Here is a 23,013-nt window from a genome sequence, read left to right as displayed (position 1 = left end):
ATAGTATGTGTTATATGCTTATAAGACCTAAAATGCAAAATTATAAACATCTGATTTGGTGCAGTGCCCATCCCAATCCATCTTAATCCCAAATAACCCATTTGGTACAAACAACACTGACTTCAGTAGAAAGAGGCATGGTTCTCCTGAGCAATTACAGCTACAGGCAAATTATAAAAGAGTGCCATGATACAGACCAACCTATAGCACCAACTCTCTCAGTCTCCTTCAGTCACAGCAGTACAGACCTTAGGATCTTTATCTCTGGACATGAGGTAATAAAATAGTTCCTTTTCAAATAACTCAGGAAAGCACTGATTTATTAGGACCCATAGCCATAGTAGTAATTCCTCACCCAACCTGCATCCTCAGTTATTTCATTGCTTTGTGGCCCTTCCGAAAAGTATTCCTTTAGAAGAACTGAGAAATACTCCCTTTTCTTACAGACGGCAGAAACACAGTCAAAACTTAGTAGAAACCCTGAGTAGAAAACCACCACAAGAACTAGTACTGCTAGCAAAGCCTGAACTGTAATAAACAAATTGCCATAGACTCAGTGTGGACAAGTTTGAGAGTTAAAAACTTCTAGGGAACCCAATGCTTTTGTGAGTTTTTTTTACCTCCTGGAGCTCCACCAGGAAAAAATCTCAGATATTGGGGGTAGTCGGGAGACACATTCTATTCTGAACAAGGCCTTCCCACAAGAAAAAATATTTTACCAGATCATAATTTACTGTGGTTTTAGAATCTAACTGACCAACTCCAGGGCAAAACCCAACCCCAGCCAGCTCTAACTTTCTATGTGGAACAGAAAATACCCAACTCCAGCTCTCTCCAGCCATCTGGTCCCACCTAATTCTGGGAAAAGGAGTGAAGGTCACTTGTGAAGTTTAGACCTAGGGCTACAGGCTCACTTAAAGACTGTAACAGGCCAAGCATGGTGGCTCATGTCTATAATCCCAACACACTGGGAGGCTGGGGTGGGAGGAGCAGTTGATGACAGATGTTCAAGAACAGCCTGGGCAACACAGAGACCCCATTTCTTAAAAAAAAAAAAAAATTAGCTGGGCATGGTGCTGTGTGCCAGTAGCCTCAGCTATGAGCACAGGAGGTAGAGGCTGCAGTGGGTGAAGATCATACCACTGCATTCCAGCCTGGGTACTAGAGTGAGAGCTTCACCCTGTCCTAATTTGTTTTTAAGTTGATATATAATCATAAAATTATAGAATATTTCCCTTCCCTTATACCTCACTACCACAGGACTAATGGTCTATTTACTGAAATAGACTAATTTACAGTAGGTCTTTTTACTACCAATAGACTAATGGTCTGTGTACTGCAATTCTTTCCACCCAGTACATCATGTCTAACTTTCAACAAAAAATTAACAAAGCATACTAAAAGGCAAAACCACAGCTTGAAGAGACAGAACAGGCATCACAAACATAGTTAGATATGGCAGGAATGTTGGAATTATCAGATCAGGAATTTAAAATAACCACAGTTAATATTCTAAGGGCACTAGTGGAAAAATTAGGCAACATGCAACAATGGTTGGATAATGTAGGCAGAGAGATGGAAATTCTAAGAAAGAATTAAAAAGAAGTGCTAGAGATCAAAAACACTAACAAAAATGAATGCATTTGATTGGCTCATTAGTATACTGGGCAAAGCTTAAGAAAAGTATCTCTGAGCTTAAAGCACATGTCAGTAGAAACTTACAAAACTATAAAGCAAAGGGAAAAAAGACTGAAAAAAAGGAACAATATCCAACAATGTGGAACAACTACAGAAAATGTAACATATGCATAATTGAAACATCAAGAAAATTAAAACAGAAAAAAACAGAAGCAATAAATAAAGTAATAATGACTGGGAATTTCCTGAAACTAGTTTCAGACACCCTACCAAAGATCCAGAAAGTTCAGAGAACACCAAGCAGGATAAATCCCAAAAAAAGCAAGAAGAAAAAATAAAGAAAGGAAGAGGAGCAAAAAAGAAAAAAGAAGAAGAAGAAAAATGAAGAGAATCTGAGGGACTTACAGCATCAAATAGAAGAAAATGTGCATTATGGGAACCTCAGAAGGAGAATAAAGGCGTAGAGGGCCTATTTGAAGAAATAATGGTCGGAAATTTCCCAAATCTGAGAGAAATGGATATACAAATTCAAGAATCTCAGATAATTCCAACCAGAATAAATCTAAAGCGATCTACATTGAGACATATCATCGTATTATAATTAAACTGTCTAGTGACAAAGATCTTGAAAGCAGCAAAAAAAAAAAAAAAAAAAAACCAAAAAACAAACAAACAAACAAAAAGGAACTAAGTACATACAAAGGAGCTCATATTAGATTCTAAGCAGACTTAGCAGCAGAAACCCTGCAGGCTAGGAAGTGGGAAAGTACAGAAAGAAAAGCAGTGCCAATCAAGAATGCTATGTTTAGCAAAAGTGCCCTTTCAAAAAAAAAAAAAAAGAGGAAATTGAGACTTTACCAGATAAAATTTGATGGAGTTTATCACCACTACTAGAAATATTCTATAGGAAATTCCAAAAGAACACCTACAAGTTGAAGTGAAAAGATGATAAACAGGAACAAAAAACCCATATATTAATAAAAACGTTAAGTCCCAGGTAAAGGTAAATAAATAGACAAATATACAACTTGTATGACTGTAATGTAGGTGAGTAAATCACTTATAAATCTGGTAGAGATTTTTTTTTTCTAGACAGGATCTGGCTCTGTCACCAGGCTGGAATGCAGTGGCATGATCTTGACTCTGCAAATTTTGTCTCCCAGGCTCAAGCCTTCCTCTTGCCTCAGTCTCCCAAGAAGCTGGGACCACAAGCACTTGCCATGATGCCTAGCTAATTTTTGTGTTTTTTGTAGAGCTGAGGTTTCACTATGTTGCTCAGGCTAGTCTTAAACTCCTGAACTCAAGTGATCCATCCACCTTGGCCTTCCAAAGGGATGCAATTACAGGCATGAGCCACCACCCCTGGCCCAGAATTTTTTTAAAAGCATAAAAAGTAATTATCAATCTATATTAATTGATAAGCAATGTAAAAACAGGCAATTTGAGTGATCTATAATATAAAAAAAAAGGAAATTAAGAAAACAATTCCATTTACTATAGCAACAAAAAGGATAAAATAGGAATGAGCTCAACTAAGAAGGTAAAAGATTTCTACACTACAAACTAAAAAACACTCTTACAAGAAATCAAAGAAGAAATAAATGGAAAGATATTCCAAGCTTATGGACTGCAAGAGTTAACACTGTCAAACTGTCCATGCTACTCACAGTGATCTACGGATTCAATGTACTCCTTATCAAAATACCAATTACATTTTTTGCAGAAACAGAAAACAGCATCCTAAAATTCTCAAGGGACTATGAATAGCCAAAACAATCTTGAAAAAGAACAGAGTTGGAAGACTCACTTCCAACTGTGATTCAAAACATTCTACACAGCAACAATTAAGATGGTATGGTATATAGATATATACACCAATGGAACAGAATTGAGAGTCTAGGAATAAACCCTTATATATATGGCCAAATGATTTTTGACAAGAATGCCAAGACTACAATGAATAAAAGACAGTCTCCTTAACAAATGGTGCTGGGAAAACTGGAATATCCACATGCAAAAATAAATAAATAAAAATTAAGCTGGACCTTTCAAAGTTGCCAGTGTTACTTTAATTGGACTGCCTTCATAATTCGTTGCCTCTGCTTCAACAATGTGCAATTCATCCTTTGCACCAGCCCCTGAACTGACCATTCTTAAAGATAACTGGTGCTCATTTTCATCATTATCGACCTAAAGTGATAATATTTGTTGGCCTTTCAGAACTAACTGAAAAGATAGTTCTGGGGCCTCAGGGGGCTCATGTCCATGTCTACCGAATCTTCCATGGGGTGGTGGCATGCACTTAGTTGATAGAGGAGGCAAATGGAGATAAACGACTACAGCCCCAGAGGACAGCTGCACAGGACGGAATCACAACAGGGTATGTGTCTTAATATTTAAAGTGGTTTCTTTTTGACAAAATATAGCTGGTCTTATTTTTTTTATCTGATCCATTCTGACAATCTGTCTTTTAATTAGTATATTTAGGACATAGACATCTAAAGTGATTATGAATATAGTTAGATTAATAGCTATTATATTAATCATTGTTCTGTATTTGTTGCCACTGTTTCTGTTTTTCTGTTTTACTCTTTTTTTCACCATTTGTGGTTTTAATTAAGCATTTCATATGATTCCACTTTCCTTTCTTAGCATATTAATGTTATTTATGTATGTGTGTTTTCTTTTTTAGTGGTTGCCCTAGAGCTTGCACTGTATATTTACAACTAATCCAATTTGACTTTCAAATAACACTAGACTTCTTCATGGGTATTACATGATGAAGATGACGACAATGATTTTGATGATGAGGAGACTGAAGAAAATATGCCAGTGAAGTAATCTATACGAGATACTCCAGCCAAAAATGCACAAAAGTCTAATCAGAATAGAAAAGACTCAAAACCATCAACACCAAGATCAAAAGGACAAGAATCCTTCAAAAAACAGAAAAAACACTCCTAAAATACTAAAAGGACCTAGTTCTGCAGAAGACATTAAAATGCAAGCAGTTCATCAATTATGTGAAGAATTGCTTCTGGATGACTGAGCAGGAAGCTATTCAAGATCTCTGTCAGTGGAAGAAGTCTCTTTAGGAAAACAGTTGAAACAATTTGTTAAAATTTTTTCATTTTATTTCATTTCTGTAACAGTTGATATCTGACTGTCCTTTTTATAATGCAGAGTGAGAACTTTCCCTATTGTGTTTGATAAATGTTGTTCAGGTTCCATTGCCAAGAATGTGTTGTCCAAAATGCCTGTTTTTAAAGTTGGAACTCTTTCCTTTGTTTGGTTTTCAGTATGTATGGAATGTTATGATAGGACATAGTAGTAGTGGTGATCAGACATGGAAATGGTGGCGAGGCAAAAATATACATGTGAAATAAAACTCGGTATTTTAAGAGTTAAAAAAAATTAAGACACATAGATTAAAAGCAAAGATATTGACAAAAATATCATGTAACACCAATCCAAAAAATGTGGAAGTAAGCATATTTTCAGATAGAGCAGACATCTGGGCAAGAAAAATCATCACAGATAAAGAGAGAGATTACGTAATAATAAAGGGATCAATTCTTCAAAAAAAGTAACAATATGGCCAGTAGAGGTGGCTCATGCCTGTAATCCTAGCACTTTGGGAGGGTGAGGTGGGTGAATCACTTTAGGTCAGCAGTTCGAGACCAGCCTGGCCCAACATAGTAAAACCTGTCTCTACCAAAAAATACAAAAATTAGCCGGGCATGGTGGTGTGCACCTGTAGTCCCAGCTACTCTGGAGGCTGAGGCAGGAGAATTGCTTGAACCCAGGAGGCAGAGGCTGCAGTGAGCCAAGATCGTGCCACTGTACTCCAGCCTGGGCGACACAGCAAGAGCAAGACTCCATCTCGAAATAACAACAACAAAAAAAAAACAAAACAAAAACCCATACACACACACACACACACACACACACACACACACACTATTTAATGTGTACGTGCCTAATAACAGAGTGCTAAAATATATAAGGCAAAAACTGACAGAACTGCAAGGAAACAGATGAATCTGCTATTACAGTTGGAGACATCAACACCCCTCTACGTGAAATGGACAGATCCAGCAGGCAGAAAATGAATAAGGACATAAGGACACAGTTGAACTTAACAACAGCACCAGTCAACTGGATTTAATTGACATACAGAGTACATCATCCAACAAGAAGTAGAATATACATTCCTTTCAAGCTGACATGGAACGTTCATCCACCGAGAGACTACATTCTGGGGCATAAAGTACTATACTTTAATAAATTGTTTTCAAAAATAAAAATCATACAATATTACCACTCAGACCACAATGGAGTTAAACTAGAAATATATAAATACCGAGAGTTGGAAAATTCCAAAATATGTGGAGATTTAAAAAAACACTTCTGAATAACAAGTAGATCAAAGAAGAAATCTCACGAGAAATTTTAAAATATTTTGAGCTAAGTGAAAATAAAAATACAACATATCAAAATTTGTAAAATGCAGTGAGGTTACCAAAATAGCAGAATAGAGGCAATCTGAAAAAAATGAGAAACAACTATACAGTGAAAACGTTATCACCACCAATATTCCAGAACTCAAAACTGAGGTTGTAGCAATCCCTGGTGTCACAAAGAAGTGAAAAATTATGGGTAGAAGAGAGAATGGACTTCTTCATCCATGATGCTCTGCTCCTAAGTTGTCAGGCACTGGATAAAAAAGTCTCCCGAGACTCATGGTTCCTATCCTGGAGAAACTGAGAGACTGAGGTAGACAGCCAGCTTCTCCACCATCTAGGGTTACTTTGCAGGAAAGCCATTCCTGCCTCAGCCCACAGGAAGCATTGCTAGTGCCTTTTGGGAAAAAATCTGAGGACAGCTATGGACAATCACGGAAGTAAGGCTAGCAACTCCAGCAAAGGAAACTTAGGGCTGCTCTTTATCTCTCAGCCAAAAGAGATGCCAAATTAGAGAGGAAGTAGATCAGCAGCAGTAGAAGGCACATTCCATGGGTCCTCTGGGCACAAACTCCTGGGTAATTCCCTTCCCTGCCAACTCCAGCCAGGGAATCCACTTTTGAATATCCCCTAACCCAAGATGAAAGTGCTCTAAACTTTTGTGAAAGGTAGGCAAACCTGGGCTTAGGGTGCCATCTAGTGCTGAAAAGAAGGCAGTGATCTAAGTCTAAGGGAATGCAACAAATCACATACACACCTGAAAGACCAAACCAAGGCAGACAGCAAAAACTAGAATAACAAATCAATGTGAAGACATACATGTACATTTGTAAGAAACAACATCAATCAGGGAACCACGACCTTCCTGAATGTACAAAGCAAGGAGCTAGTGACTGACCCTACCAACCTGAGACAAAGATGTGCAGGCTCTCTCTGATCAAGAATTCAAAATAGCAATTTTGAAGAAACCTGGGGAACTTCAAGAGAGCACAGTAAAAAACTTTAGAAATTTAATCATAAAAATTTAACAAGAGATTTAAAAAATTAAAAAATAGAAGTCCTGAAACTGTGAAATACATTGGCTGAACTGAAAATGCATAAGAGGGTTTTGACAGTAGAACTAATCAAGCAGAAGAAAGAATCAGTGAGCTCAAAGACAATTTGAAAATACATAAAGAGAGGACACATAGGGAGAATAAAAAGGAAGAACACATATAAGATCTAGAAAATAGCCTAAAAAGAGCAAATTTAAGAGTCACTCACTGGCCTACAAGACAGAGTTAAGAAAGAACAAGGGGTAGAAAGCTTATTCAAAGAAATAATAATGGAAAACTTTCCAGATCCATAGAAAAAAATAAATATCCAGGCATAGAAAGGTCAAAGATTACCCAACAGATTAAACTCAAATAAGACTACCCCAAGGCACACACTAATCAAATTCTTAAAGGTCAAAAACAAAAAGGGAAGCCTAAAAGCAGGAAAAAAAGCAGCAGCATAACATGTAAAGAGCTCTAAGTCATTTGGACATCCAGTGGAAACCATACATGCCTGAAGGGAGTGGAATGACACATTAAAAAGCTAAAGGAGGCTGGGCGTGGTGGCTCAAGCCTGTAATCCCAGCACTTTGGGAGGCTGAGGCGGGTGGATCATGAGGTCAAGAGATCGAGACCAACCTGGTCAACATGGTGAAACCCCGTCTCTACTAAAAATACAAAAACTTAGCTGGGCATGGTGGCATGTGCCTGTAATCCCAGCTACTCAGGAGGCTGAGGCAGGAGAATTGCCTGAACCCAGGAGGCGGAGGTTGCGGTGAGCCGAGATCGTGCTATTGCACTCCAGCGCCTGGGTAACAAGAGCAAAACTCCGTCTCAAAAAAAAAAAAAAAAGTTAAAGGAAAAAAAAAAAAAACAAAAAACCCTGCCAACTGAGATTACTATACCCAGCAAAGCTATCCTTTGACCATAAATGAGAGATAATGACTTATGAAGACAAACAAAAGCTAAAGGAATTTCAACTTATAAAAAATGTCAAACCTAGTTCTTCAATCTGAAACAAAAACACACGTAACAAAAAAAATCTAAAGTTATAAAACTATTGGTAGAAGTAGATAGACAAATTTAATCTAATACTGTAAATGGTATCTCTAGTATGAAGACTAAACCTACCAAAATAAAGTATCAGATTAGAATAATATAATACTGTGACTGGTATCTCTAGTATGAAGACTGAACCTACCAAAATAAAATAATAAACTGTTAAAAGTTAGGTAATATAAAAAGATGTAAATTGTGTCAATGAAAGGTCAAAACGATTGTCAGGGGGATGAAATAACAATGTAAAGTTTGTTTTTTTTCTTTGTGATCAACATTGAGTTCTCATATATTCAGAATACCTTATGTCTTTTGTAAGCCTCATAGTAAGCACAAAGCACAACACCTATAATAGGTAACACTAACAATAAAAAGCAAGGAATTAAAATATACTACCAGAGAAAATTGTAAAATCACAAAGAAAGAAGAGAGGGGGAGGGGATTGTGGAGGGGGAGGAGAGAGGAGAGGGAGTTACAGAACAACCAGAAAACAAACAACAAAATGACAGGATTAAGTTCTTACCTATCAATAATAACAATGTAAATGAACTAAATGTTCTAATTAAAAGACACAGAGTGATAAAATGAATAGAAAAACAGAACCCAATGATATGGTGCTGATAAGAAACTCACTTCACCTATAAAGACACACAGACTGAAAGTAAAGGAGTGGAAAAAGAGATTCCATGCAATTAGAAAACAAAAAAGAGCAAGATTAGCTATATTTATATCAGGTAAACTATAAACACTATAAAAAGAGACAAAAGACATCACTATATAATGATAACTGACATTTACAAAACATTTCATCCAACTCTGTGGAATATACATTCTTCTCATCAACACATGGAACATTCTCCAGGACAGATCACATTAGGAGAAAAAACAAATCTTAGCAAACTCAAAAATGTCAAAATTATATCAACTATCTTTTTTGACCACAGTAGAATAAAACAAGATTTTTATTCTTTAAAAAAAAAAAAACAAAACAACAACTTTGGGCTAGGTGTGGTGGTTCATGCCTGTAATCCCAGCAATCTGGGAGGCTAAGGCAGGCAGATCACTTGAGACCAGGAGTTCAAAACCAGCCTTGGGAAACATGGTGAAACTTCATCTCTATAAAATAATACAAAAAATTAGCTGGGCATGGTAGTGCATGCCTGTACTCCTAGCCACTTGGGATGTGGAAGCTGCACTGAGCTCAGACTGTGTAACTGCACTCCAGCCTTGGGCAACAGAGTTAGACACTGTATTAAAAAAAGAAAGAAAGAAAAGGAACTTTGAAAACTATAAATATGTGAAAATTAAACAACATGCTCCTGAATAAAAAATGGGTCAATAAAGAAATTAAAAAGGAAATCTGGAAATAGCATATCAAAGTCTATGGGGCAAGCAAAAGCAATACAAAGAAAGAACTTCATGGCAGTAAGTGCCTCCATCAATAAAAAAGAAAAATTCCACATAAACAACTGAACAATCCACCTTAAGGAACTAGAAAAATAACAATAAATAAAATCCAAAATTAGTAAAAATAAATAATATGGATAAGAACAGAAATAAAATTGAGACTGAAAAAATACAAAAGATAAATGAAAGAAAAAAAATGTTTTTTGGAAAGATAAGCCCACATATATTTAGCTATACTAATTAAAAAAAAAAAACACGTAAAGTATAAATGAAAATAAGCATTACAACCAGTACCCTAGAAATACAATGAACATTAGAGATTTTGTGAATAACTTTATGCCAACAAATTAGATAACCTAGAAAAAATGGACAAATTCATAGACATGTAACACCTATCAAGACTGAACCATAAAGAAATAGAAAGCCTGAACAGACCAATAGCAAGTAATGAGACTGAAGCATAATAAAAAGGCTCCCATCAAAGAAAAGCCCAGGGCTGGATGGCTTCACTGCAGAAAAGTACCAAACATTTAAGGAAAAAGTAGCAACAACTTTACTCAAACTATTCTAAGAAACTGAAGAGGAGAGAATACTTCTAAAATTATTCTATGAGGCAAACATTACCCTGATACCAAAACCAGACAAGGACAAAAAATAAAAATAAAAACAGAGAGTGAGAGAAAACTAGAGGCCAGTATCACTGATGAACACAGACATAAAGATCCTCAACAAAATACCGGCACTCCGAATTCAACACATGTTAAAAATACCATTCACCATGATCAAGTGGGATTCATCCTAGAGATGTAAGGATGTTTCTAAATACAAAAATCAGTAAACATGATACAACACTTTAACAGAATCAAAGAAAAAAATACGATAGTTTCAGTATATGTTTAAAAAGAATTTGATAAAATTCAATATCATTTCATGATAAAAACTCTCAAAAAACTGAGAAGGAACAGAACACAAAATAAAGGACAGATATGACATACCCACAGCTATCATTCTGAATAGAAAAAAAACTGAAAAGCCTTTTCTCTAAGATCTGAAGACAATAATGCCCATTTTTACCACTATTATTCAATATAGTACTGAAAGTCCTACCCAAAGCAATTAAGCAAGAAAAAGAAAGAAAGGGCTTCTGGCCAGGCGTAGTGGCTCATGCCTATAATCCCAGCACTTTGGGAGGTTGAGGTGGGCAGATCATCTGAGGTCAAGTTCGAAACCAGCCTGGCCAACATGGTGAAACCCTATCTCTACTAAAAACAAAAAAATTACTCAGGCATGGTAGCACATGCCTGTAATCCCAGCTACTCAGGAGGCTGAGGCAGGAGAATCAGGAGGCAGATGTTGCAGTGAGCCAAGATCGTGTCAGTGCACGCAGCCTAGGTGACAGAGTAAGACTTCATCTCAAAGAAAGAAGAAAAGACTTTTTTCCTTTCCAGTCAAATTAACCTTGTTCACAGATGACTTGATTATATATTTTAAAAACAAAAGAAAACTCATCAATAAGCTGTTACGGGGCTTGGCGTGGTAGCTCACGCCTGTAATCCCAGCACTTTGGGAGGCCGAGGCAGCTGGATCACTTGAGGTCAGGAGTTCAAGACCAGCCTGATCAACATAGTGAAACCCCATCTCTGCTAAAAATACAAAAATCAGCTGGGTGTGGTCGTGGGTGCCTGCAATGTTGGGAGACTGAAGCAGGAGAATTACTTGAACCTGGGAGGCAGAAGTTGCAGTGACCTGAGATTGCACCAGTGCACTCCAGCCTGGGTGACAAAGCTAGACTCCATCTCAGAGAGAGAGAGAGAGAGAGAGAGAGAGAGAGAGAGAGAGAGAGAGAGAGAGAGACAGACAGACAGACAGACACTGAGACTGTTAGAAGTAATAGCAAATTCAGTAAAGTTGCAGGATACAAAATCAACATACAAAAATCAGTAAGTAGCATTTGTATATGCCAACAGCAAACAATCTGAAAAATAAGAAAGTAGTCTCATTTACAATAGCTACTAATATGGTTTGGATATTTGTCCCCTCTGAATCTTATGTTAAAATGTGATCTCCAATGTTGGAGGTGGGGCCTGGTGGAAGGTGTCTGAGTCATGGAGGTAGATCCCTCATTAGTGGCTTGGTGCCATTCTTATAGTAGTGAGTTCTCACTCTATGAGTTCACTTGAGATCTGGTTGTTTTAAAAGAAACTAGAACTTTCTCCTCTCTCTCTGGGATCTTTGAGCCCTGAAACGTGGGCTGAAATATGGGCTCTCCATGTGACATGCCTGCTCTGCCGTTCACCTTCCATCATGTTTAGAAGCTTCCTGGGGTCCTCACTAGAAGCAGATGCTAGCACTGTACTTCCTATACAGTCCATAGTACCATGAGCCAAATAAACCTCTTTTCTTTATAAATTGTCCAGCCTCAGGTACTTCTTTATGGCACTGTGAATGGACCAATACAGAAAACTGGTACCAGGAGTGAAGTGTTGCTATAAAGACACCTGGAAATGTGGTGGCAGCTTTGGAACTGGATAAGTAGCTCATGCCTGTAATCCCAGCACTTTGGGAGGCCAAGGCAGCTGGATCACTTGAGGTCAGGAGTTCAAGACCAGCCTGGTCAACATAGTGAAACTCCATCTCTACTAAAAATACAAAAATCAGCTGGAACAGGCAGATGTTGGAAGAGTTTGGAGGTCTCGAAAGAAGACAAGAAGATGAGGGAAAGTTTGGAACTTCTTAGAGACCAGTAAGTGGCTATTACCAAAATGCCAATAGAAATATGGATAGTGAAGGCCAAGCTGATACTGATAACATCTCAGATGGAAATAAGTAAGTTATTGGAAACTGGAATAAAGGTCACCTTTGTTATGCCCTAGCAAAGAACCTGGATGCATCTGTCAATGTCCTAGGGATCTGTGGAACTTTGAACTTATAAGTGACGACTTAGGGTATCTGGCAGAAGTCTCTAAGCAGCAATGTGCTCAAGAAGTAATACGGCTGCTTCTAATAGCCTATGATCAAACATGGGAGCAAATAAATTACTTAAAGTTGAAACTTTTATTTAAAAGGCAAGCAGAGTGTAAAAATTTGCAATCTAGCCACGTGATAGAGAAGGAGAGTATTTTTAGTAGAGGAATACAAGTGGGCTGTGAACTAACCACTTGCTAGATAGATTAGCAATACTAAAAGGGAGTCAAGTGCTAATATCCAAGACAATTTTTTTTTAAAAAGCCTCAAAAGGCAGCCCCTCCCATCACAAGCCCAGAGGCCTAGAAGGAAAGAATGGTTTAGTGGGTCAGGCCTCCAGAGCCACTGCCCTGCACCACCTTAAGAGGCTGCTCCCTACATCCTGGCTACTCTAGCTCCAGCCTCAGCTCTAAAGGGCCCCGGTACACTTTGGGGCACTGCTCTGGATAGCACAGCTATAATCCTTGGTGGCTTCTAAGTGGTGTTAAGGCTGTAGTTGTAAAGCATTCAAGAGTGAAGACAACTTGGCAGCTTCCAACCTAGATTTCAGAGGATGTATTAGAAAGCCTGGGTCCCAGGCAGAAGTCTGCCAAAGGACATAGCCCCCACACAGAAACTCTGCTAGTGCTAGGAGAAATGTGGGGTTGGATTCCCAACACAGACTCCCTACCAAGGCACTGCTAGGTGAAGCTATGGGAACAAGGCCGCTACCCTCCAGACTCAAGTAGGGTAGAGCCACCTGCAGCTTGCACCCTCAGCATTGAAAATGCACAGGCACCAGACTCCAACCTCTGAGAGCCACATGGATGGAGCTTCTCAAGGCCTTGGAAGCCCACCCCTTGCACCAGTGTTCCTTGGATGCAGGATACAGACTCAAGGATTATGTTGGAGCTTTAAGGTCTAATTTCTGCCCTGTTGGATTTCAGACTTGTGTGGGGCCTATTGCCCCTTTCTTCTGGCCAATTCCTCCTTTTCAGAATGGGAATGTTTACCTAATATCTGCAACACCATTATATCTTGGAAGTTAAGAATTTGTTTTTGATTTTACAGGCTAATAGGTGGAAGGAAATGTGCTTTGAGTCTCAGATGAGACTTTAGACTTTGGATTTTTGAGTTGATGCTGGAATGAGTTAAGACTTTGGATACTACTGGGAAGAGATGATTGTACAATGCAAGAAGAACATGAGATGTGGTGAAAAAAAGGGGACCTTTCGTACACTGCTGGTGGGAATATAAATTAGTATGGCCACTATGGAAAACAGTATTGAGGCTCCTCAAAAAACTAAAAATGAAACTACCATATGATCCAGCAATCCCACTGCTGTATAAATGTCCAATAGAAGGGAAAATCAGTATATCAAAGAGATATCTGCACTCCCATGTTTACTGCAGCACTATTCACAATAGCCAGGATATGGAATCATCCTAAGTGTCTATCAATGGATGAATGGATAAAGAAAATGTGGTACATATACACACAATAGAATACTATTCAGCCATAAAAAAAAGAAACAATGTTATTTGCAGTAACATAGATGGAACTACAGAACATGACACTAAACGACATAAGCCAAGCCCAGAAAGACAAATATCCCATGTTCTCACTCATATGCGGGAACTAAGAAAATTGATCTCATGGAGATAAGAGAACAAATTGGTGGTTACCAGATGCTGGGAAAGGTGGTAGAGGGCAGTGAAGAGAGGTTGGCTACTGGGTACAAAAAGAGTTAGATAGAAGGAATAAGTTTTAGTTTTTGATAGCATGGTAAGACAACTATAGTTAACAACGTTATATGTTTCAAACAACTAGATGAGAAGCTTTCAATTATTCCCTACACACAAAAAAGTGATCATTGCTTGGGGTGATGAACATCCCAATTATCTTGATTTGATCATTACATATTGTATGCATCTATTGAAATATAACATGTACCCCCATAAATATGTACAATTATTATATATTAATTAAAACTTGTGAGATGCAATGAAAGCCATACAGGGAAATTTAAAGCACTGAACACATATATTAGAAAAGAAGAAAGATCTAAAATCAATAATAATAATAAATCTAAGAAGAAAGATCTAAAATCAATAATAAAAATAAATCGAAGCTTTACCTTTAGGAAACTAGAAAAAGAGCAAACTAAATTCAAAGTAGGCAGAAAAAAAAGAAATAAAAACTGAACAAATCAATGCAAGTCAAAGCAGAAAATCAGGCTGTGTGTGGTAGCTCATGCCTGTAATTCCAGCACTTTGGGAGGCCAAAGTGGGAGGATCACTTGAGGCCAGGAGTTCAAGACCAGACTTGGCAACACAGTGAGGCCGTCTCTACAAAAAATAAAAAAATTAGCCAGGCACAGTGGTGCACACCTGTAGTTCCAGCTACTTGGGAGGCTAAGGTGGAAAGGTTGCTTGAGCCTGGGAAGTTGAGGCTGCAGTTAGCCATGGTTGTACCACCATTACACTCCAGCCTGGGTGACAGAATGAGACCCTCCCTCTCTTGAAAAAAAAAAAAAAAAGAACACACACACAAAACACCAGAAAATCAATACAGAAAATTAAAAAAAAACCAAAATATTGTTATTTGAAAAGATCAATGAAATCAATACCTAGAGCTAGGTTAACCAAGAAAAACAGACAAAAGATACAAATTACTAACATCAAAAATTTTAGAAAAGAGGCCATGACTATTAATCCTATGAATATGAAAACAATAATAAAGAAATACTAAACAACTCCATGCCTACAAATCTGGTAACAGATAAAATGAACTAATTACTCAGGAAGGCACAATCTGTCAAAAGCCATATAAAAAGAAATACACAATCTGAATAGGCCTAAGTCTATTAAAGAACCTGAACCAATAATTAATAACTTTCTAAAACAGCAAGCACCATATCCAGATGGGTTAACTGGTGTATTCCACCGAACAGTCAAGAAAGTTATTATCCAAATCTCAAAACTAGACAAAGACATCACAAGAAAGGAAAACTACTGACTAGTAACTATCATGAACACAGATGATAAATCCTAAACAAAATACTAGAAAACTGAATATCTGTATATTTAAAAATTACACACCATGACCAAGTGGGATTCCCAACTTGATTTATAAATTCAATGCAATCCTAATCAAAATCTCGCAATTCATATTTTTGGATACCAACAAACTAGTTCACAAGTGTATATGGAAAGGCAAAAGATCAAAACAGCCAACACCATACTGAAATAATGACATCAATGAACTAACACTACCCAATATTAAGAATTACTATAAAATACAGTTATCAGCCAGGCATGATGGCTCACGCCTATAATCCCAGCACTTTGGGAGACTGAGGCAGCCAGATCACTTGAGGTCAAGAGTTTAAGACCAGCTTGGCCAACATGGTAAAACTCTGTCTCTACTAAAAATACAAAAAAAAAAAAAAAAAAAAAAAAAAAAAAAAAAATTAGCTACGCATGGTGGTGCATGCCTGTAATCCCAGCTACTTGGGAGGCTGAGGCAGGAGAACCGCTTGAACCTGGGAGGTGGAGGTTGCAATGAGCCGAGACAGCATCACTGCACTCCAGCCTGGGAGACAAGACTCCATCACAAAACAAAACAAAACAAAACAAAAAGTACAGTAATCAAGGTGGTGTGGTACTAGGAAACAAAAAAACAGATAGATAAATGGAACAGAATAGAGATCCCAGAAAAAGATTCACACAAATATAGTCAACTGCTCTCTGACAACAGAGCAAAGGTGATTCAAGGGAGAAAGAAAAGTCTTTTCAACAAATAATGCTAGAACAAGTAGATATTCACATGCCATAAAAATGAACCTATATAGTAGGGGACTTCATCAATTTGATAAAGGGCATTTTACATTAAAAACAACAACAACTCATAGCTAAAATACTCACTGGTTAAAGACTGCAAATTTTTGCCTTAAAATCGGAAACAAAGTAGAATGGCCACTGTCACCACTGTTATTCAATATTGCACCGTAAGCTCTATAAGCAGTTACACAAGAAAATGAATTAAAAGAAATCCATGTTGGAAATAAAGAAGTAAAACTACACCTATTCACAGATGACATGATCTTTGATATGGTTTGGCTGTGTCTCCACCCAAAACCTCATCTTGAATTATAATCCACATAATCCCCACGTGTCAGGGGCAGGACCAGGCGAAGGTAGTTGGATCATGGGGGCAGTTTCCCCCATGGTGTTCTTATGGAAGTCTCACGAGATCTGATGGTTTTATAAGCATCTGTCATTTCCCCGGCTTGCACTCATTCCGTCCTGCCACCCTATGAAGATGTCTGCTTCTCCTTTGCCTTCCACCATGATCATAAGTTTCCTGAGGCTTCTTCAGCAATGTGAAACTGTGAGTTAATTAAACCTTTCTTTTATAAATTACCCAGTCTCCAGTATTTCTTATAGTAGTGTGAGAACAGACTAATACAATCTGCCACATAGGAAATCCCCAAGAATCCACAAAAAGCTACCAGAGCTATATACAAATTCATCAAACTTGTAGGTTACAAGATCAATGCATAAACATCAATTGTGTTTCTCCACACCGGCAATGAAAAATCCATAAAGGAAATTTAGAAAGGAATTCTATTTATAATAGCATCTAAAACAATAAAATACATAGAAATAAATCTAACTAAGGAGGTGAAAGACTTGTACACTGAAAACTACATGACACTGCTGAAGGAAATTGAAGAAGACCTCGATAAATGGAAAAGCATTTCATATTCATGGATTGAAAGACTTAATATTGTTATGATGTCAAGACTACCCAAAGCAATCTACAAATTCAGCATGATTCTTATCAAGATTCTAGTAACTTTTTTGCAGAAATACAAAGTACTATCTCTAAATTTTTCTCAAATTATTATGGAATTACAAAGGACCCTGAATAAAATATTGAAAAAGAACAACAAATTTGGAGGACTCAAAATTCTCAATTTCAAAACTTACTATAAAACTAGAGTAATCAGAATAGTGTAGGACTGGCATAAGGATAATCATATAGACCAAAGGAATGTACCTGAGAGTCCATAAATAAGACCATACATCTACGGCCAATTTATTTTTGATGAGAGTGCCAAGATATTCAATGAGAAAACAATCTCGTCAACAAATGGCGCTGGGATAACTGGATTTCCACATGCAAAAAATTAAACTGGGAGCCCTGTTTCATATATAGTATATATAAAAATCAACTCTAAATTGATCAAAGTCTAATTGGCTATAACCATAAAACATTTTGAAGAAAACAGGGTAAACCTTTATGACCTTGGATTTAGCAATGTATTCTTAGATATGACACTATAAGATAAAATGGACTTCATCAAAATTTAAAACTTTTCATTTCTGCAAAAAAGTTCTTGGAATTTTGATTGGAATTGTGCTGAATTTGTAGACTGCTTTGGGTAGTCTTGACATCTTAGCAATATTAAGTCTTCCTATCCATGAATCTGGGATGCTTTTCCATTTACTGAGGTCTTCTTCAACTTCCTTCAATAGCAAAAAAAAGTTTTTGCTTGTGCTTCATATCATAATAAAAAAAATTAAAAAGGTAAATTGGACTACATCAAAATTTACAACTTCTGTATGTAAAATGACATTATCAAGAAAGTGACAAGACAACTGATTGAATGGGAAAAACATTTGCAAATCATATATATTTAGAATATACAAAGAACTCCTATACCTCAAGAACAAAATGATAAACAACCCAATTGAAAATGAACAAAGTACTTGAACAGATAATTTGCCAAAGAAAATATACAAGTAGAAAATAAACACAGAAAAAGATGCTCAACATCATTAGCCAGTAGGGAAATGCAAATAAAACCACATTAAGGTACCACTTTATATCCATTAGGATAGCTATATTAAAACAAAACAACACAATACAACAAGTGTTGACAAAGATGTGGAGAAATATGAACCCCTGAGCATTGCTGGTGGGAATGTAAAATGATACAATAACTGTGGAAGATAGTATCCAGGTTCCTCATAAAGTTAAACAATATCACTCCTTGGTATATACCCAACAGAACTGAATCCATGGACTCAAACAGATACTTTGGTATCAATGTTCATTGCAACATTATTTATAATAGCCAAAAGGTGTAACCAACTTGTATCCATTAAGAGATGAATAAACAAAACGTGGTAAAAATATACAACAGACTATTATTGAGCCAGAAAAAGTAAAGACATTCTGATATATGCTACAACATGGAAAATCCTTGAAAACATTATGGGAAGTGAAATAAGTCAGAAACAGGACAAATATCAGGTAATTCCACTTATATGAGTACCTAGAATAGTCAAATTCAGACACAGAAAGAATGGTGGTTGCCAGTGGCTGGGGAAAGTGGAAATGGGGAGTTACTGTTTAACAGGTACAGAGTTTCAGTCTGGGAAGATAAAGAGTTCTAGAGATGGATGGTGGTGATGGTTACATAACAATATGAAGCCGGACGCGGTGGCTCAAGCCTGTAATCCCAGCACTTTGGGAGGCCGAGGCGGGTGGATCACGAGGTCGAGAGATCGAGACCATCCTGGTCAACATGGTGAAACCCCGTCTCTACTAAAAAAATACAAAAAATTAGCTGGGCATGGTGGCACGTGCCTGTAATTCCAGCTACTCAGGAGGCTGAGGCAGGAGAATTGCCTGAACCCAGGAGGCGGAGGTTGCGGTGAGCCGAGATCGCGCCATTGCACTCCAGCCTGGGTAACAAGAGCGAAACTCCGTATCAAAAAAAAAAAAAACACAAAAAAACCCACAAAACAATATGAAGGTACTTAATATTATTCAATTATACAAATGATTAAAATGGTAAATTTTATGTTGTGTGTATTCTGCTACAAGAAAAAATAAAATCGCTTGTGTATATATTTAGAGGCATGGTGGCCTTAACAAGTCGCTTTTTACCTTTAAGTGGAAAGGCAAAGTGTTAAACATATGTAAACACTGATGAAAAAAAAAAAAAAACAAAAAAAACACAAAGTGTGAAGACTAGCTCTATCCGGTCTTACCATAAACCTACTGTAATTGAAACAGCGTGATACTGATACATGGTTAAACAATAAAACCAAGATAAATCCACCAACAAACGCACACATACATGGACCTTAACATACATCAGAGGTGACACTGCAGAACAGCACATTTTTAATAATTAGCAATTAGAACAACTGGATACCCTTATGTAAAATATTAAATTAGAAAAAAAAACCCCATAAACTGGACTCCAGTTTTACACAATCAATTCATGTGGATTAAACACAAAAGGCAAAAATATAAAACTTTCAGAAGATAATACAAAAATAACATCTGTATGACTTTGGGGTAGAAAAAGTTCTCTAAAAACATAGAACACTACCCTGAAAATCAAGATTTTTAGTCCATATACTAGAAAGTCAGTTAAAACACATAAAATTATTGAAGAATTAAATTGCCATATACTACACCTCCCGAGGGGCTTGTAGGAACATATAAATAATTCCTCCCACATATGAAGCACACACATCAGCATGTTATCTCAAAAGGTACTTCATGAAAGTGAAAACTCCAACTGGCAAATAATGTGAACAGATATTTAACCTCATTGCAAGAAGAAAAATAAAAAAATTAAAACAACGATGAATTATAAACCCACCAGAATGGCTAAAATTTAAAAGTCCATCAGTACAAAATATTGATAAATATATGAAACAACAGGAACTCCTAAAGTCTGTTGGTGAGAGTATAAATTGGTACCATCGATCACTATGGAAATGATTTTGCATTATCCAATAAAATTGAAAACAGATATATACTATGATCAAATTACTCTACTTCTAGGTATATATGCTTAAGAAATTCATGTATATATATGCCAGGATATATGTGCAAGAATATTTTCAAAAGTATGCTCTGTAATAGCCCTAAACTGAAAAAAAAAAAAAAGGTCTATTAATAGTAAAATGGATATCTTCATACAATGGAATGAAAGTAAACGAACCGTATCTATATGCAATACAGTGTACTAATTTCATAAAAAAATTAGAGGTAACAAAAAATACAGTTCAAAAATACAGCCTTACTATATTGAATACAATTTTTTGAATTGTATTAAAAAATACAATTCAAAAATTAAGCCAGTTGTTTAGGTATGCATTCATCTGTGGTACAACTTGAGAAAGGCAGTGAAATTATCATAAGCCAGGATAGTGATTACCTCCAGAGGGCAAGACAGGATTATCTAGAAGAGAACATAATAGCTCCTGGGTGTAGTAATGTTCTATTTCTTGAACTGGATGATTCTAGAAATATGTATCCTACATACTCTCCTATATAAATGTTACACTTTACATTTTGGAAAAAATGATGATAAACACTACTCCATATACCACTCCATAGAGAAAACAGTTATGCTGACCGGTTCATAATGGGCTCAGGCTGCCATATTATATTTCCCTAGTCCATTCCTCCTCTTACTCTCCTAGAATAATAATATTTTATAATTTCTGTTCTTAAAACCTCCAACACCTCCTCCTCTGTCCTCGTCCTCAGTTGGTGATTTCCTACCTGAGAGAAATGAAAGCAAAGATTTCTACAGACTCACCACTACAAATACCCACCTACCGTGATTTTTCACCCACATATTCTACTTTCCCTTAGCCCAAGTCTCTATGATACCACCTAAGGCCAGCCCACCTATTTGAACAAAAGATCCAATCTCCTCTTGCCTTCTCAAGAACATTACAGCAACTCTCCCATCTGTCACCTACATCGTCAGTTTCCTTCAGCAAACAAACATGCTGTTACTTCTTGACTCAAATTTCCCCAGCAGCTCTGACTCCATTTCTTTGGTCACCTTTTTAGTTAAACTTCTTACAAAAATTATTTCCAATTCCTCTCTTTCCATTCTTTCTTAAATCTACCACAATCAGATTTTTGGCCTGACCACTCTGTCAACTGCTCATCAAGATCATCAGTAGTCCCTAGTGGTCAATTCTCAGCTCTTATCTTACTTGTGTTTCAGGAGCACTGACACAGGTTATCATCCCTTGCTCCCTGATAGATTTGAATCACTGGGTTTCTGATAAATCATGCTATCCTGATTTTCTTCCTGTGTAACTGGTCACACCTTCTCAGTCTCCACTGCTGCCACTTCTGATTCCTCCTCTGCTTAATGGTGGAATGCCTCACAGTGTCTTTAGTATTCTTCTATCTATACTCATTTTCTTGGTAATCTCATCCAGTCTAATGACATAAACACATCTTCGTGCCAGTGTTTCCAGTTCAGACTCCTCTCCTAAATTCCAGAGTCATTTCTAACGTCTAATCGGCATCTGAAATTCCATATGTTCCACACCAATCTTCCAATTTCCCCCCTAAAATCTGCTCTCTCATACATTAACCATCCTTATTTCTATTTAAGGACTTTCCTTAAGTAGATGGATCATCCATTTTGTTGTTCAGAGCAAAAAATCTGCAGTCATCCTTGTCTCCTTTCCCGATATCTAATCCATCAGTAAATTCAGTGTATTCCATCTCCAGACATAGCCAGTATTTGAAGATTTCTTCTCTTCCACTGATAACAGCCCAAGCCACATTTATATCACACCTGAATTACTACGATAACTTTCCTATCTGTTCTCTGTTTATACCCTTTGCCCTCTAACAACCTATTCCTAATATGTCAGCAGAAGGATCCTTTTAACAGTTAATTGAGATAGCATCTCTCTCTTGACATGAATTCCCTTTAAATCCAGGACAATATCACCATTTTATATATATATATATATATATATATATATATATATATATATATATATATATATATAGGAGATGGTGTCTCCAATATATTATTGGAGATGGTGTCTCACTCTGTTGCCAGGCTGGACTGCAGTGGCATGATTTCAGCTCATTGCAACCTCCGCCTCCCAGGTTCAAGCAATTCCCCTGCCTCAGTCTCCTGAGTAGCTGGGACTACAGGCATGTGCCACCACACCCAGCTATTGTTTTGTACTTTAGTAGAGATGGGGTTTCACCATGTTGGCCAGGACGGTCTCAATCTCCTGACCTCGTGATCCGCCCATCTCAGCCTCCCTAAGTGCTGGGATTACAGGTATGAGCCACCATGCCTGGTCTTTTTAAACATATTCTTAAACATACAAAGTGAAGCCTGAAAGAGTAATTCCTAAAGCTAATCTTCAAACTAGTTCTAGTGTATGTGGAAATTTTTAACTAAACCAAGGTGGGCCCAGTGCCACATGCCGTAGTCTTAGCTACATGAGAAGCTGAAATGGGATGATCACTTGAGCCCAGGAGTTCAAGCCCAGCCTGAGCAACACAGTGAGACCCCATCTCTTTAAAAAAAAAAAAAAAAAAAAAAAAAAACTATTAGCTAATCCACACTGTATAATGGCAGTGCAGTGCATTTTTAGAAATG

The 23,013-nt window shown here is 37.1% G+C and overlaps 1 protein-coding gene across 4 annotated transcripts in view; it reads right to left on the bottom strand.

The window, feature by feature from the left end:
* Nucleotides 1-23,013, bottom strand: part of RNF13 (ring finger protein 13) — a 221,307-nt gene that overhangs the window by 15,947 nt on the left and 182,347 nt on the right. The window lies entirely within an intron of this gene.

The sequence above is a fragment of the Saimiri boliviensis genome, chromosome 9 (genome assembly GCF_048565385.1).
Source record: "Saimiri boliviensis isolate mSaiBol1 chromosome 9, mSaiBol1.pri, whole genome shotgun sequence".
NCBI classification, from domain to species: domain Eukaryota; kingdom Metazoa; phylum Chordata; class Mammalia; order Primates; family Cebidae; genus Saimiri; species Saimiri boliviensis.
This window is presented reverse-complemented; position numbering and strand designations above follow the sequence as displayed.